The sequence below is a fragment of the Chlorocebus sabaeus genome, chromosome 21 (assembly GCF_047675955.1).
Source record: "Chlorocebus sabaeus isolate Y175 chromosome 21, mChlSab1.0.hap1, whole genome shotgun sequence".
In the NCBI taxonomy this organism is placed as follows: domain Eukaryota; kingdom Metazoa; phylum Chordata; class Mammalia; order Primates; family Cercopithecidae; genus Chlorocebus; species Chlorocebus sabaeus.
In genome coordinates, this window is record NC_132924.1 from 5,147,160 (window position 1) to 5,160,614 (window position 13,455).

A 13,455-nucleotide genomic window follows, 5' to 3' on the forward strand; every position below is an offset into this window, starting at 1 on the left:
ATCGTTGACAAATATTTATTCACCACCAGGGTTATATTTAATTAAGTCTGAGTTATTTTTTGGTTTTGTTTTGTTTTTTTGAGATGGAGTTTTGCTGTCCTTGCCCAGGCTGGAATGCAATGGTGCGATCTCAACTCAATGCCATGTCCGCCTCCTGGGTTCAAGCGATTCTCCTGCCTCAACCTCCTGAGGAGCTGGGATTACAGGCATGTGCCACTATGCCTGTCTAATTTTGTATTTTTAGTAGAGTTGGGGTTTGTCTATGTTTGTCAGACTGGTCTCGAACTCCCGACCTCGGGTGATCTGCCTGCCTCGGCCTCCCAAAGTGCTGGGATTACAGGCGTGAGCCACTGCACCTGGCCTATTTTAGGTATTTTTATCTTCCACTTTTTAATTTATCTGGGTCCAACATTGAGTAAGTCATACCAGTGTTAGCTTTTAAAACGTGAAGACTGCCCTCATCTGACTGGCACGCAATTGACATTTTCTTTCACAGTTTTCTGCTACTTTTGCTAAAGAAAATAGTATCCATGTCTTGTTTTTAAGCCTGAGATTTTAAAGCCTATGTGGGAATAAATGATTGTTTTTATAGATGTGTAGAGGAAGATAGTCTTGAATGCAATGTGATATTAAAGGATCCCATTTAAGATTATTGTAATATGTTTCAAAGACCTGTGGGTTGCAAAGATACCAGTTTACTTGTGAGGACACATCCTCCACGAAGCACCTGATGAGACCATTTGCAATTATTATTTTGTTTGGTTACTGTATAGAAACCTCAAAAGAAGATTTAGTTGTGCTCTAGCATCCCAATTGTCTTGTCTTTTCTTAATTAATTAATTAATTAATGAGTTTTTTCCCTCCTGAGATAGAGACTTGATCTTTCACTTAGGCTTAGAGTACAGTGGCATGATGTTGGCTCCCTGCAATCTCTGCCTCCTGGGTTCAGGCAATTCTCCTGCCTCAGCCTCCTGAGTAGCTGGGATTACAGGCACCTGCCACTGCACTTGGCTAATTTTTGTATTTTTAGTAGAGACGGGGTTTGACCATGTTGGTCAGACTGGTCTTGAACTCCTGACCTCAAGATCTGCCTACCTTGGCCTCCCAAAGTGTTGGGATTACAGGCGTGAGCCACTGTGCCCAGTCTGTCTTTTCTTTTCATACCCACCCTTGGTGATGAAATGTTAAATATATACTGGATATTACTTTGCTGAATATTGCTTAGTGAATATTAAGTATTTATTCTTACCTTTCAGAGATGAACTTATGAATTCAACAGGTGAAGATTTACAACTTGATAAATCAGCTTCATGAGGTAGGTCTTTAGTCTTAAGTCAGGTTAGAAGATTATGTGAAGTAATGTTTAACATTAATTTCTTTTAATGGTAGCTTCCACATGAAATAATATGCCTCTAAGTATTAATTATGTGCCAGGACAGGAGAATTCACGTTTTCAAAATTCTCATACTCTCTAGAACAAACTCATTTTCTTTTTATTAACCCATTTTTAAATACGTGTAAATACTACATTTTGGCTAGACAAAACTGAAAGAACAGTATTTGTCCTACTTTTGAGATGCAAGATTAATGTGGCATAATGCATCGAACAGGTTATTATTGAAGTCTACACCAGTCAACTGAACAAGCATTCATCAAATGTCCATGATACTCAGGACATAAGAAGTTTTTTTTACTAGTATGGAGCCATGCATATTATCTTTTAATTAGATGATTTAGTTAGATATGTTTTTAAAGAAATAGAAATATAATTGATTTTCTTATTTTGGCTCTGGAGTGGAGTGGGGATGAAACAATGGAATCACACTGTTTGCAATTACTAAAATGGAAGGATTGCAGCAAGATCATATCCCTAGTCTCCCCATAGCAAATGTCACGTGCTAGCTTTTTTTTTTTTTTTTAAGATGGAGTTTTGTTCTGTCGCCCATGCTGGAGTGCAGTGGTATGATCTCAGCTCATGGCAAGCTCACCTCCTGTGTTCAAGCAGTTCTCCCTGCCTTAGCCTCCTGAGTAGCTGGGATTATAGACCCCTGCCACCACGCCTGCCTAATTTTTGTATTTGTAGTAGAGTTGGGGTTTCACCATGTTGACCAGGCTGACCTCGGACACCTGACTTCAGGAGATTCACCCGCCTTAGCCTCCCAAAGTTCTGGGATTATGGGTGTGAGTCACTGCACTTGGATTTAATGGGATATTTCACTGCAGACTTTGATAAACAGAATATTAGCATTTATGGTGTTCTTTTTATTTTACTCATACTATTTTTCTTTGGACTCAGTAACAAGAACAGAATTAAAGATCAAAGTATAAAAGTTAAAGACCAATACAGATTCAATAATTGTGCTTTTCTACATATTGTGTTTAAATGACATCCTTTTTTCTTTTTGTTCTTATAGCTCCAACTGTAAAAGCCAAAGGTCCGGGGATGATCCCATACCGTTTTTTCCAGTCTCATGTTGGAGATTTTTATGTAGAAGTTCTTCCCAAAGGAATTTTTTTTTTTTTCAGACAGAGTTTTCACTCTTGTCGCCCAGGCTGGAGTGCAATGGCGTGACCTTGGCTCACTGCAACCTCTGCCTCCTGGGTTCAAGCAATTCTTCTGCCTTAGCCTCCCGAGTTGCTGGGATTACAGGTGCCCAGCACCACGCCAGGCTAATTTTTGTATTTTTAGTGGAGATGGGGTTTCGCCATGTTGGCCAGGCCGGTCTTGAACTCCTGACCTCAGGTGATCTTCCTGCCTCAGCCTCCCAAAGTGCTGGGATTAGAGGCGTGAACCCATGCCCGACCAGAAATGTTTTTTTTAAAAAGGCTGTCTACTAATGAAGTTCCTGGCCTGAGAGGATATTACTTTCCAAGGAAAGAATTTCCTTCATTGTTTAAGGGTAAGATTCCTGGATTCTTACTGGACTCTTAATCTCTGTTCTGAGTAATCCATCTTTTTTATTGTTGACCAGTAGTCATTCACCACTAGGGTTGTATTTAATGAAATCTGAGTTATTTTATGGCTTTTTTTTTTCTTTTGAGACCAAGTTTTGCTCTCATTGCCCTGGCTTGAGGGCAATGATGTGATCTCAGGTCATCACATTCTCTGCGTTCCGGGTTCAAGCTGTTCTCCTCCTTGGCCTCCCGAGTAGCTGGGTTTACAGGCATGCGCCACCATGCCCAGCTAATTTTTTGTATTTTTAGTAGAGATGGTGTTTCACCAGGTTGACCAGGCTGGTCTCGAACTCCTGACCTGGGGTGATCCACCTGCCTCGGCCTCCCTAAGTGCTAGGATTACAGCACTTTAATCCTATCACCGTGCCCGGCCTGGGCCTGCTTCTTTCATTCTCTTTTTTTTTTTTCATTAGCAGGTTAAAATTGGTGACTTACTCAGACACAAGCAAAAGAATATTAGCCCAGCTTTGGAAATAGGTGTGAGCCCATGTATGATTTTCCTAGTTTCTCCTTCCCCTTCGCTTTTTGCTCTCTTGTTAGTATGTTAATTGTTTTCTCTCTCTCAATCTTTTTTCCCCATTTCTTTGGCAGACATTTTTACTTGTCTTGGAAGAGTAGGTGAAGAGCTCTTTTTAGGACTCTTTGAAAGGATACAATATGGATGACAGTCTTGGCTAATGGTAACCAGATCTAGGGAGCCGGGGTCAGTGTGAGCTGGAATCAGTTCAAATTAGCAAAACACTGGTACTCAGTGGCAGGAATACAAGTGACCGCAAATTATTCAACACATCTGGAAAGGGATACTGACATCATCCTCAGAATCTGTGGGGAATACACATAGCCCGTAAGACACATTCCTGTTTGACCCTATAAAGATTCTTTGAAGAATAATACCCTTAGCAATTTTCTAGCCAGCTTGCCTGCTTATTTATCTTTGAGGACAACATGCCTTGTGGAGCTCCACAGTCCCCAGAGGATTCTACATTTGAAAGTGCTGAAGCTGAGAAACTTGGTCTTGGTGGACCCCAAGAGGTCTGCTTTTCCTCTACTCATTGTTCCTTTTTTTTCCTGGCAACTGGCATTGCTGTTTAAATGGGTTGTTCTTTGCCGTTTAATTTTTTTGGAAGTGGTGTGTAGGATTTGGGTTTTCTGAATACTTTCCCAGCTGGTGACTTGAGTGGTGGTTAGGGAGGAGCTGTTTTAGGGCTGTTCTGGAGCTGTTGAGTCGGGTGTATGGATACTCACAGCTTGTCTGTTGAGGAGAATGCTGTTCTCATTGTGCTGCCTTTGGTGGTGCTGTGTGTGGCCCTTTAGATGTGGGTGGAGGTGAGTTGGGGCAGTTAATGAGATCTTTTTTAGGTGCTTTGGATAAAGTAGCCTGCACTACAGGATTCACTGTGACTTTTTTCCTTAACTTGTGCGTATTTCTCTGCTAGCCTTTGCTGTCTTTCTCATGCCTTTGATTTTCCCAGCTCCTCGTGGTTGAATTTACGTAAGTGCTCTGCTGTGGTTTAAGTGTGTCCCCCAAAGTTTATGTCCTGGAAACTCAATCCTCAATGCAACAGTTGGGATGTGGGGCCTAATAAGAGAGCCCTCATGAATGAGTTAATGTTGTTATTATGGTAATAGATAAGTAATCACAGAGTGGTCTTATTATAAAAGAGAGTTCAGCCCCTTTTGCCCTCTTGCCGTCTTGCACTCTCTTGTCCTTCTGCCTTCTGTGGTGGGATGATGCAGCAAGAAGATCCCTACCAGATGCAGGCCCCTCAACCTTGGATTTCATAGCATCCAGAACTATAAGAAATAAAGTTTCTTCCTTTCACCTTTTCCTTTCCTTTCCTTTCCTTTCCTTTCCTTTCCTTTCCTTTCCGTTCCTTTCCGTTCCTTTCCGTTCCTTTCCGTTCCTTTCCGTTCCCTTCCCTTCGCTTCCCTTCCCTTCCCTTCCCTGTTCTTCCGTTCTCTTCCTTTCCCCTCCCTTCCTCTCTCCCACTCCCTCTTTCCCTCCCTTCCTCCTTCCCTCTTTCCCTCTTCCCCTTCCTTCCCTTCCCCCCTTCCTTCCCTTCCTTGCCTTCCTCCCCTTCCTCGTTCCTGCCTTCCCTTTTTCCCTCCTTCCCTCCCTTCCTTCCCTTCCCTTCCCCTTCCTTCCTTCCTTCCTTCCTTCCTTCCTTCCTTCCTTCCTTCCTTCCTTCCTTCCTTCCTTCCTTCCTTCCTTTCTTTTTTCCTTCTCATAAATTATGCAGTCTGTGGCATTCTTTTATAGCAGCATGAAATGGACAAAGACCGACTCCATTTTCAAGAGCAAGCCCTTTTGTAGTTTCTGAGCGAATTATGACTACAAAGGAAGTTCTGTAGGTAGCCTCAGATCCACCACCTAGGAAGCATGCTGCCAAGCAGTCCTAGTATCTAGGATTCGATCAAGTGCTGGGCAACATGATACCTCTGCAATTTAGCACCTCCCTATGTACCTCCAGTTGGCTCAGCCCATCAGGGCTAAAACTACCCCTCATATCCTAGTGTCTCTTGTAGGCAGAAGCCTTGCCTGAACCCCAAGCTGCTTGGCTCACATTCTGTTTTGTGCTTTTTTTGTAGGGGGTTCAAATATACACAAAAGAAATAGGATGAACCTCCACGTACCCAACCCTCCGATTAAGCAGTTACCTCCATTTTTCCAGATTTGTTTCATCTGCTTTAATCTCCCTAAAAATTTATGTTTGTAAGGAAAAAACTGAATAAATAGCTAATTCTCCACCCTACCTCTCATTTTAAGTCACTTTTCAGAGTAGTAAGTTAGTGGCCTAGTAACCTTCCCTCTAGTGACCAATAGATTTTTTTTTCTGAATACCATCATGAACTCATAGATTATTGTTTGCATTTGATGTATTTCAGGCCATTGCAGTCTTTATTGTTTTGGATGCTTACATTGTCTCATCGAGGTTAATAATTATCTCTTCAAGTTGACTCTTCTGTCTTTTTGATGTGATCCTGTTGGACTTTGATGACTTCCTTGCTTTCTGGCAAAAAAGATGTTCCAGGATCAATATACTGTACCATACATGGAGTCAGCCTTTTCTCTAGGGGGCCTTGATTCCTTTTAGTAGAGAACACAGTTTGGGGTCTTGGACTGAATGACTTTTGTGAACCTCCTCTTCTGAGACTACAGCCTGCATCCCTGCATATAGCCCATTTGGAGCTCTCGCTGGGCACCAGCAGATCTCCTGAAACTGCTATATAGTTCTGCCTCACTCTTACAAAGATTCACCTCTTGAGAGTTTTGTGCTGTGTCCCCAGATGTGGTCTTTCTGGTTCTGAAGCTTTTGTTTCAGTCACCCTGAATTCCACCAGCCCTATACATGCCATACTTTGGATTGCTAACCCACCCCCAGTGGAGCCTCTTTGGTTAGAATAGTTGCCACGCCCCGTGCCTAGTACTCTAGTAAACAAGGTTCTACCTGGGCTTAGGTTAACTTTTGCTCCTTTGGGCCCTATGTTCTACCAGCATTTCATTTATCTGAAACTCCCCCCTCATCTCCAGACCTTATCTGTTCTTTAATGGTTTACTGCTGCTTCCTGGGTTTGCAAGAACCCAGTTCAGGAGTTTCTGTTTTAGTTTGAGATCTTATAGGCCTGACTCATCAGGTTGGTGTCAGCCCAGCTAGGATTAGGCAGAATTGGGTGGGGATTGTAGTGCATTTTTGGCCCAGCATGTACCTGTCTGACTAATTATGTGTTTTTTCTTTCCTGTTGCAATTCATGGGCCTTAGCATCTTCTGAATGGTGTTTAGTAGGTCATCCTGTTGATTTCCTACTAGGGAGTAGCATACTCTGGCACTGTACCATTGGCCAAGGGACTTAAGGATAGATGACAGTCTGCAGTTTTGTTAAATGGAACAATATGAAGAGATGGCATTTTGGCAGCAGGGCCCATTTGAATGGTTGGTCCTTTGTCCCTGTGTTGATATAGGCAGATCCTTGACGGGAATTTGGAATGATCCCAAATATTGTAGATCACTGGTACATCAAGTTATCCTCAAGGCTGTCTTTCTAACAGTCTTGAATGATATTTTGTGAATCTTTGTAGATTCTCTGTGTAGGGTTTAATCATTTAGTTTTTTTAGTCGAGCCTGTTTAGTTTCTTTGCAAGGAAATAAGAAATCTGAAAGAGATGGCAGGCATTAGGGAAAAAAGCCAGGAGCCTTGTTTCCTCACCCTCTACTTAGGTTCTGGAACTGTACTCATAAGTAAGTAGTGAGGAGCTGGGCCCAAGCACATTAATCCTAGATCTAGCTCTGCTTTGCACTTGCTCCAGTACTTGAATCAAATTCACTTCAAGTCACCCAGAGTAGTATGTAGAGGAGTCATTCAGGAGCGTGCTTATACTTTATTATATCAAATGGGAGATCCAGTAATTTATAGCCTGTTATTTCTGGAGTCTGGAGAAGGCTCTGTATAAGCTTTGCTGAAGCAGATTTTATTACATTAGAAGAGAACCTAGCTGGCTGCATCCTATGCTGGAAGCTTTTAGATGCTAATAAGGAGGTCACAGAAGGTAAAGGTCACAGAATGACTCTGGAATCCATTCCCTGCCAAGAAAGAATAATGACGCTTTAGGTTGGCCTCTTTTCGTTTCCCTTTGATTTTGAGTAATAAATTATCTCCTCACTTCCCAGCTGAACAGTTTGGGAGTCTCTATTCCCTAGAAAGACTCTGGTCACATACCCATCAGATTAAATTAGGTGACAACTCTTTGACCTTAATGAATGTTGAAGGATTTCAAAGGGCTAATGGAAATTCTTCTAGAAGTAATTGCAACCTCCGCCTTCTGGGTTCAAGCGATTTTCCTGCCTGAGCCTCTGGAGTAGCTGGGATTACAGGCGTCCACCACCACGCCCAGCTAATTTTTGTAGTTTTAGTAGAGGCGGGATTTCACCATGTCGGCCAGGTTTGACCTCAGATGATCCATCTGCCTCGGCCTTCCGAAGTACTGGGATTACAGGCGTGAGCCACCGCGTCTGGTTAAACTCCAGTTTTTCGTGTTTCCTGCATAGGTCAAGGTCTTAGGGAGTGATTCATTCTAGCAGAACTCCCTGGATTTTAAGGCAGGTGTTCCATTTATTAATTGACAAAGGAGGCATATTTCTCCCCTGGTAACCTAAAGATTTAGGTTGTTTTCCCAGGGACTCTGTTTTCACTGTGAGGGTTCTTGGAAACTAAGCAGAGGATGAGGAAAAGGCTGTGAACAAGCTTGCTGGTCTCTCCCTGTCCTATAAAAGAGCATACCTCTTCTGTAACCAGAAGACCCTTTTGGTTAGTCAAGGCTGGGCAGACTGAGATGAGTGTGTGTGTGTGTGTGTGTGTGTGTGTGTGTGTGTGTGTGTGTGTTGAGACAGGGTCTCACTCTGTCACCCAGGCTGGAGTTCTGTGGTGAGATCAGAGCTCACTGCAGCTTCTACTTCCTGGGCTCAAGTGATCCTCCTATTTCAGCCTCCAGAGTAGCTTGGAGTATAGGAAAGTGTTACCACACCCAGCTCATTTTCTAATTTTTTGTAGAGATGAGGTTTCACTGTGTTGTCCAGGCTGGTCTTGAACTCCTGGCCTCATGGGATCCTCCTGCCTTTGTCTCTCAGTGGCTGGCATTATAGGTATGAGCCACCTCACCTGACCTGCAATGATTTTTCAACAATGTACTTTCTCTTTTACAGAGCCACCTAAGCTAAAGATTCCCTTGAGAACAAGTACTGTCCTGTGGTTTCATGGCCTTTCTTCCATTTGTGGTTCTTGCCAAGTGGAATTTAAATGACATCTTATCAAGATGGATAAATCCAAGTTTCCTGGTGCTGGACTAGAGAAAATGGATGGACAAGTAAGTCCCACTCAGCACCCATAGCCCAGGCATGGGGACCTCAACACACCTGAGCCCCAGACATCACCTTTCATTGTGAGTAGCTCTGAAATGACACTTCTGGTTAGTAAATGCCTACTGGCAATAGTTTATATAACAGCAAGTGAAGTAATAAATAGTCACCAAAACATTTTCTGTCCCCAACTCCAGCATTAATTGCATTAGATAGTTATTTTATGAAGAATTTTCCTATGCCACAGTCCTGACCTTATCTTCAAGTGAACAGAAAAATTCTATTAAAAAGTGAACCTTCTGTCTCACTCTGTTGCCCAGACTGGACTGCAGTAGTACAATTATGGCTCACTGCAGCCTCAACCTCCTGGGCTCAAGCAGTCCTCCTGCCTCAACCTCACAGGTAGCTGGGACTACAGGTGCTTGTCACCACACCTCACTAATTTTTCCATTTTTTAAATATTTGGATTCCACAGGACTGACTTCGAAAACTTGAGTACGCATGGATTTTGGTATACACAGAAATGGGGTAGCTGGAACTAATCCCCCCATATACCAATGGACAAATTGTATCTGTTTTTACAATTATACTGTAGGATACATTATGTTGCATGACAATGGTAATTTTTAATGACAATTTTTAATTGAGTGAAATTACCATAAAAATAATAATTTGCTGAGCTGTTACTAGGTGCCTATAAGTACCATAGATTTTTTAAATTCCCCATATCTCTTCCTTATTTTACTTAACCACTCTATCTTAAATTACTCATGCTTGCTTCAGTAGCACATGTACTTAAGTTGGAACAATAGAGAGTTTGGCATGGCCTCTGTGAAAGAATGACATGCAAATTTGTGAAGCATTCCATATTTTTTAAAAAATGAGAAAAAAATTACTTCCAGATTTTCACTGTGTTTGTGCATATCACCTTTTGTTTAGGTTGAATTATATCCAAAGATGATATTTCCGGAAGTGAGATTACTGTGAGTGACGGTATGTGCATTCGTATTACCCTTGATGTAAATTGCCAAGCTTTCAGGCATGGTGGCTGTCAGCCTGTAATTCCAGCACTTTGGGAGGCTGAGGTGGGAGGATTGCTTGAGGCCAGGAGTTGGAGGAGGCAGTATAATGAGTAACTGTCTGTATTATTTTAAAAAAATTTCCAAGCTTTATCCTGGAAGGTTTGTATACAATTTAAACACCACTGATAGTACAAGAAAATGGCCATTTCACTGCACCTTCACTGGCACAGGTATTATAATTTAACAAGTTATTTTCTGTGTGATAAATAAAAGACTTCATATTACTTTGTCACTTTTTTTTTTTTTTTTTTTTTTTTTGAGACACAGTCTCGCTCTGTCGCCCAGGCTATAGTGCAGTGGTATGATCTTGGCTTACTGCAACCTCTGCCTTCCAGGTTCAAGCAATTCTGCCTCAGCCTCCTGAGTAGCTGAGATTACAGGCACACACCACCACGCCTGGCTAATTTTTGTATTTTTAGTAGAGATGGGGTTTCACCGTATTGATCAGGCTGGTCACAAACTCCTGACCTCGTGATCTACCTGCCTCGGCCTTCCAAAGTGCTGGATTAGAGGTGTGAGCCACGTACCTGGCCTGTTTGTCACATGTTTTATCTTTCCTTGTGTTAGCTTATTAGCTTTGTTTCTTTATTGTCCTTTTTTCTTTTTTTTTTCTTTTTTTGAGATGAAGTCTCGCTCTGTCTCCCAGGCTTGAGTGTAGTGGCACAGTCTCAACTCACTGCAGTCTTGACCTCCTGGTCTCAGGCGATCCTTCCACCTCAGTAGGTGGGTTTATGGGCACATGCCACTATGCCTGGCCAATTTTTTTTTAATTTTTAGTAGAGACGACGTCTTCCTTTGTTTCTTAGGCTGGTCTGGGACTCCTGGCCTCCAGCAATCCCCCCACCACCCCCTCCCAAAATACTAGTATTATAAGCGTGAGCCACCATGCCTGGGCTGTCCGTGTCTTTTCCATTTGTTTATAGAATTAATTTGTCTTTTAGTAATGCGATGATCTGTTTAATCTTTTACTAAATTATAAAAATAGTAAATACTTTTAAATAAATAAGTGAAAAATTTCCTTCAGTCTTTAGACCCATAATATTATCTCAGGAAATAATTGCTATTGAGAAAATGGGCCATATCCGTCAAGATACATACATGGTAATTGAACATCACTTCACATTTTCATATTTTGTGGACATTTGTGCCAATACCTATTGATCTATCTTAATCCTTTTCATAGTTGCATAATATTTTGTTATGTAGATGTATCACAGTTTACTCATCAGCTGCTGTAGGCATTTAGGCTCCTTCTAATATTTCCTTTGAGGTCTTTATATAATTAAAAGTTAACCCCCTCAGCCAGGTGTGAGGTCACACCTGTGTGGTGTTACAGGCAGGTCACACCTGTAATCGCAGCACTTTGGAAAGTTGAGGTGGGAGAACTGCCTGAGTGTGGGAGATCACCACCAGCCTGGTCAACATAGCAACACTTTGTCTCTACTAAAAATTAAAAAAAATTGAGCTACACATTGCACTGCACACCTATAGTCCCAGGTACTGGGGAGGCTAAGACTGGAGGATCACTTGAGCCTAGAAGGTTGAGGCTGCAGTAAGCTATGATCACACCACTGCACTTTAGCTTTGGTAAGAGCAAGACTGTGTTTCTTAAATAAAATAAAAATTAGATGGGAATATTGCTCGAGCCCTGGAGGTTGAGGCTTCAGTTAACTGTGATTGCACCACTGCAGTCCAGCCTAGGCGATAGAGCAAGACCCTTTTACTAAAAATAAAATAAAATTAAAAGTAACCTTCTGTTATATTTCCTAGTAACACTTTCCCTCCTACGTTTCTGCTGGAGGCCCTTGCATTTTGTTTGTTTTTCACATACCATTTAAAACTTTTAAGTACTGATGTCTGTCTGTGTCATCCCTCTTTTTTCTTTTCTTGTTTTTTTTTTTTTTCAAGGAATGTATTTTTGTCACTCCAGCTGGATCTACCATGAAAGAATTCTGAATCCAGGAAGAGAGACTGACCGGGCAACATGTTATTCAGGTACAAAAAGACTTGGACTATAACTCAAAAATGATCAAATAATAGTGCATGCATCAAGTGCAATGGGAAGCTCTTCTGGAGGGTGAGAGAAGCTTCCAGTTAAGGTGACACTGAAGCCAGGTTCTGAAAGATGAGGAAGAGTTGTATGAGAGTGGGGAGGGAAGGAGGAGGTGGAGGGATGAGGAATGGGCTGGGATGGGATGGAGTGAGCTGCTCAGGCAAGGAAACCAGCACTGTACAGACCTGGACAATGAAGATGGCACATTTTTTTCAGGGAATGGTGAATTAAGTGTGGCAGGAATGCTTTGTAGAGACAGTATTTGGAGTTTTGCCCAAGACCTCATTACAGTTTCTAAGTTTTTGATGTTATCATGCCTCACTGTACTTGTCAAACAGTATGATGATCACAATAACATCGAGCATAGTATTTCATTAATTCTCACAAAAACAGGTAGGTGCCACAGTTTTCCCCATTTTATGCACGAAATGATGAAGACTTGGGGTTAATGAGTGATTTGCCCAAGCTCACCTGGATATTAAGACTGAGTCAAATGTTAGGTCTGGTCTGACTTTAATGCTTGCCTTGTTCATGAGCACCGTGCACTGTCTCTCCTATGCAGTTAAGCAGGTAGACAGGTAAGAGAAGAACTCATGTTTCTCTCTTCTCACACACTTCTAACCAAATGTGTGTGTGGAGTTTCTACACCAATTCTCCAACTCTCTGGATACCAACTGCGTATTCCACAATTCCGTTTTGACACTACCTGGGGTTAGTGCAGACCTCACAGGTTAGGGGCTCAGTCCCACGAGACTACCCTTACTTCAGATGCCAATTGCAAATCCTAGGTTGTCACCTGTATTTCGACCAACCAGTTAGAAATCAGGGTTTCCCATGACTCTCTTCTTGAGTTTAGTTATTTGCTAGAACAACTCACGGAACTTAGAAAAACAGGTTTTTCCTTTCCTTTCTTTCTTTTCTTTTTTTTTTTTTTAAAGACAGGGCCTTGTTCTCTTGTCCAGGCTGGCATGCAGTGGTGCAATCGTAGCTCATTGAAGCCTTAACCTCCAGGGCTCAAGTGATTCTCCTGCCTCAGCCTCTCAAGTAGCTGAAATTACAGGGTTCCCACCACCATATCAGGCTAATTTCTTTTATTTTTTGTATAGATAGGGTCTTGTTATGTTGCCCAAGCTGGTCTCAAATTCCTAGACTCAAGTGATTTCCCCCTACCTCTGCCTCCCAAAGTGCTAGGATTACAGGCATGAGCCACCTCATCTGGCCAGCTTATTTTCTGTTACTGGCTCAATGTAAAGGCTCCATCTCAGGAACAGCCAGTGAAAGAGATGCACAGGGCAAGGTAAGTGGGGAGGGGCACAGAGCTTCCATGCCCTCTGTTGGGCACGCTACCCTCCCAGCACCTCCTTGTGTTCAGCGACACAGAAGTTCCCCAAACCCTGTTGTTTGGGTTTTTATGGAGGCATGATTGATTGACCATTGGTAGCTAAGTCAATCTCCAGTCCCTTTAGCCTCCTGGAGTTCGGCAGGTGAGGCTGAAAGTTTCAAGCCTCAAGAA

At 42.3% G+C, this 13,455-nt stretch overlaps 1 long non-coding RNA gene and 1 pseudogene across 4 annotated transcripts in view; both read left to right on the forward strand.

Annotated features, from left to right (window-relative positions):
- LOC140709631 (uncharacterized) overlaps positions 1 to 13,455 on the forward strand; it is a 33,415-nt gene that overhangs the window by 579 nt on the left and 19,381 nt on the right. For all 4 annotated transcript variants that reach the window (XR_012090283.1, XR_012090282.1, XR_012090284.1 and 1 more), the window contains exons 2-6: positions 1,257 to 1,315; positions 2,415 to 2,900; positions 8,655 to 8,815; positions 9,747 to 9,800; positions 11,798 to 11,884. This is a non-coding gene — a long non-coding RNA (uncharacterized lncRNA). The remainder of the gene's footprint in view (positions 1 to 1,256; positions 1,316 to 2,414; positions 2,901 to 8,654; positions 8,816 to 9,746; positions 9,801 to 11,797; positions 11,885 to 13,455) is intronic.
- Positions 9,582 to 9,681, forward strand: LOC140709737 (U6 spliceosomal RNA; annotated as a pseudogene).